Source organism: Macaca mulatta, chromosome 11 (assembly GCF_049350105.2).
Source record: "Macaca mulatta isolate MMU2019108-1 chromosome 11, T2T-MMU8v2.0, whole genome shotgun sequence".
NCBI lineage: Eukaryota > Metazoa > Chordata > Mammalia > Primates > Cercopithecidae > Macaca > Macaca mulatta.
The window spans coordinates 72,309,648-72,314,412 of record NC_133416.1 but is presented as its reverse complement, the minus strand read 5'-3'; positions in this window follow the sequence as shown (position 1 = coordinate 72,314,412).

The window sequence follows — 4,765 nt, the reverse complement described above, 5'->3', positions numbered from 1 at the left end:
AAAACCAGAGGACTGTAGAAGATGCAAGAGTGTATAATTTATGTTACCATTGACAGATGTGCCAGCCACTACAAGTTGCCTTTGCAGTTTCCATTCTCTCCTTTTTTTTTGGTAACAGAATTATAACTTGGGGGTGTCAGTGTGCTCTGCTTGGCCTCCACTGCGACTATGGGTGGCTGTATGATGTACTTCTTAACAATGAAATGTAAAACAGAAGCCTGCCAGTGATTCCTAGAAAGTTTTACTTTCTTAATTAAGATGCCATCCCTTCTGCTTTGTTTCTCCCTTCTTTTTTCTGCCTGGAACGCAGAAGTGATGTCTGAAGCTAAAGCATCCATCTTGTAACCAGAATGAGAGCCACATGCCAAGGATGGTAAAACAGAAATAGAAAAGTACCCTGAAGACATTCTTAAGCTGCTACATCAGCCCTACTATGTCTTTTGCATGGAGCGCACTATTAATTCATACCAAGGGACAATACTTTTTCTATTGAATGCTTTCAACTTTGAATTATATTTGCCTTCTATATCTGTCTGGTTTGTATTTACAAATTATTTTATTTTAATCTTTTTGTAATCTTTTATTTTAGATGCCTTTCTTTAAATAACTAGATTTCATTTTCCATTCCAATCTGAGTCTTTGACTTTTTGCTAAAAGAATTAAGCTCATTTACATTTACAATCATAATTCTTTCATTTGCGTAGTATATGGTTGCAAGATGTAGACACTTATCTCAAATTAGCTTAGGCAAAATGGAAATTCACTGGCTCCTACACGAGTGCAGCTAGAGACCCATTGAACCAGACACTTAATACCACCAGTATTCTCTTACTCGGCCTCCCTTCTTTGCTTCTCTCTGATTAGTTTTCTCCACATACACTACGTCAGACATCTCTCGGCTTTATCTCTTGCCTCCCCGCAGACCCAGTTGAACAAACCCTGAAGAAGGAGCGTGATGGTCACAGTTTGTGCCAGGTGTCTATATGCCTCTGTGCTGTACCAGTTTATAGGGCCAGATGGCAAGTGGGTGAGGAAGATGAGGTTCTATGATTGACTCAGCTTAAGTTAGAGGGTCACTTCTAGATTATCTAGACTGGGGAAATAAGATCATCTAAAAACCACATTATCTCCATTTGGAGTCTATGATTCCAGTGGGAATGGGGGAATGGAGTGCTTTTCCCAGAAAAATGCAGAGGTGCAGGGCAGAAAAATCAGTAAACGGCCATTTTAATTGTTACAGAAATAAAATGTCTTATTTTATACTTCTTAAGTTTTAATCTCTTTCCTCTTCTTAGGTATGGACTATTAATTTGCTCTTTTTCTCTGCAATAATTGAGAAAGAAGCATCCTCTTTCCATTAAACCATTCTTAGGCCATTAGCATCTAATTATTAAAATCAAGGACAAGGTAAGAACTTGAGTTTTCTGAGAAACATTTCACCCAGAGCTTTGTCTCCCTTTGTGAAGTTCCTCCTTTCTCTCCTGTGTTTTTGTTTTTCTCTTTCATTTAAAATGTAGTCATAAACTGCATAATTGTCTTTGTACTAAATAGTATAAATAATATGTTCCAAGTAGCTTTATTTCACATTTATAGACCATTTGTATAAATTCAATTTATCTTTGTATATTTAACTAATCTTATTGATCACTCCAATTCATTTAGGCCACTTTTTTTTCTTGAATCTAAATTTTGATTAATATCTTGGGGTCCTACAGTAGGCATTCAGGATATTTATTTGGGAAGACAATCTGGTTTCTGAGTCCTTGGATACCTGAAAATGCCACCCTATTACTTCCCTGTGTGATAATAAATGACCTAGGTAACTAAGAATAAGTAGAACTTTGATAACTTTAGTTACTGAGTCATGGTCACTGTGGCCATGAGTAAATGTTCAGGAAGAAAGGTTGTCATATTTCAATCCTACTTCACAGGTAGGTAAGAAGGATAATTTTGTTTCTTAACAGAATCTGACTCTATCTTTTATTTTGCCTTATGTTCATAGACAATTTCTCTCATTTCATATATTTTCCTGGTTAGTTTGGTGGGAATTCAGAAGAGAATTTTTATTGTGTTCTTATCACCATTTTAGGCAAAAGTTCTGTGATTCTATAGCCAGGCCTGGCAGCTTTTGAGTATGAGCAAAGAAAATATTCAGTGGAGATTTCCTATGCTTGAAGACTGGCAAACAGGCTATGCCACAGAGTCCAGGTCAATGTTCAAACAAGTGTTCTACTAACAAGGCTTGCCATAGGGTCATACTGGGTAGGAAGGCAAATGGGTTGCAGTGGGTAGGTAGGTGTTCTGAAAGAACAGAGAAAAGTAAAGAACTAGAGTTTATTATTTGTACAAATAGTAGGTTTGATGGGCATGAAAGAATGGGATAATTAGAATATCAGGATGCTGTAATGAAGACAGAAAATATCAGAATTGGAACTATCGTCACATTTTAGTTGCTCATATCCCTCAATTTGATATTCCATTTTTTCCTACATTCAAATTTTATCTGAACCCTTCAGTCAATATCAGCTTGATGCCATTAGTCCGCTATTGTATCATCTCTCTGCTGTACAATTTTTCTTTATCATTTTATCTCTGGACCACACCAATGTTGTACTGCACATTTTCTTTTCATAAGCTAGATTCCTAAGCAGCCTTTCCAGTCTTCTTTATGAAAACTCACCATAATTAAGAGTCAGGGTATTCTGAGTTTCCCTTCTAAGAATAATGCCACCTCTGTTTTAACCATCAGCTCTGGTTTTTGAATATTCATTTTCAATGTAACCAATATTCCAAAACTTTTGTAATTATGCCTATGCAGTGAGAACAATGTGTATATCTGTTCTGAATTGGAGAAGAATTAAAAGGACAGACTAATGTTAACTCTGACTTAGTAAACACATACTTGCCATTATGCATGCCACAGAGATTTAGACTCTAATTAAAAAGCTTTTCATGATTCCTTGATTACATAATTGAGCTTTATAATTTACATTCTACTATATCCTCTGCAAAAGATTTTATGAACTGCTTAATTGTTATTATGATATAGCCCAGACTCCAACTCTGGTGTTTTCATTCCAAGTTGCATTTTTCCTACTATTCCACATTGCATCCTTGTGTCTTATGTTTCTTCCTAGAGTGTCAATTTTTTGAGGGCAGGCTCACAGTAAATATTTGTGGATTACATTTGTCTGAATCCATGTGTTAAAAAGGGTCATATAGAAAATGGTTGGACATAAGGAATTAATTCCATTGCTAGAATGGAATTCTGACTCTTTTCTATTTAAGCATATTTATAGTTTATGTAAAATGTGGTATTCATGCTGATACCAGTTGGAAATAAAAGAGAAAAAAATTTAAGTAGGAATTATACTTTTGGTTCAAAATATTCAATCAGAAAAATACAAATATACCAGCAAAGCAAATCTTCCTTCAATAAACTGTGTCTGTAGTCATTGTCAAGTAAACTACACTTTCTTTCCAATTTCACCTCAATTTAAACCTTATACAAGCATATCAACACATAATTACAAAATTGGGAATGTTCTCTAAGTGTAGTTTTATATCTTATTCTCATTTAAACATTTCATCATGAGTATTCCACACATTAGTCAGTATGGTTATGTAATTAGTCACTCATAAGTGTATAATATTCTAAGTTTCCCCTGTTGTTGAACGTATACCTTGTTTCTAATATTTTTGCTATTGCAAATTATGCTGAAAAAAAAATCCTTACACTTAAGTCTGTGTCTTCATCTTTGATTATTTCCCCGGGACAAATTTCTATGAAAGCCAGGGTTTTAGCAGGAAACTAATGGCAATGTTCAAAGTGTTCAATTCAAGAGAATTAAATGAAGGGACTGATTACAAGAGGTGTGGACAGGATTATAAGGGAATCAACAAGGAATGGTGAAACATTCAGGGATTGTCAAAGAAGTCCTTATCTGCACCGAGATCTGAAGGAGAAAGGGGAGGCTATAGGGTCACTGGAACACAGAGAAAGTCTCAGCTGAGGAATAGAGACTGTCCCAGGAGAACTGTGGCTTTACTGCTGTGCTTCTCCAAATGTAGTGTTGTGATCAGCAGCATCAGAAATATCTGGAACCTGTTGAAAATGCAAATTCCTGGGCCCTGTCTCCATCCTACTGAGTTAGGAAAAAAGCCCCAAGATGATTCTGATGCACTCAAGTTTGAGAAGGACTGGCTTAGAGGAATGATGCCACTCACAAAACTACAGCTGCAAGGAGGGAGCAGTTGGGGGGAATAAATACTCCCAAATCTCCTTTTTTCCCTCTGAGCTCCTTTAAGTGTTTTTATTGTCTAAACCCTACTAGAAGCTAGAGAGCAAGGAAGCTTGTGAAGCTAATCTATACAAGACATAGAGTAGGACAAAGAGGTGGTGGAATAGAGACATGGATGAGGCAAAACAATTACCAGCCCAATCCCTAAATGCAGAGTTACTGGATCAAACAATGTAAACATTTTAAAACCTTTTAATAAATATTAGTAAATCATTTTTCAAAAAGAGCTCATGACTAAACGCTTTCATCAGCAGTGGCTAAGACTACCAGTCTATTGGAATTCTTGCTAACTTTGAATATGATTTTTTTTAAAGCCTGCTCCAGTTTTGTAAATTAAAAATGGTATCACAGTCTTGTTTCAATTTGCATTTCTTCATTTGAAATGAGATTACTTTTTGGGGGGGGCACCCAAGATGGCTGAATAGGAACAGCTCCAGCCTCCAGCTCCCAGCGTGAGTGACACA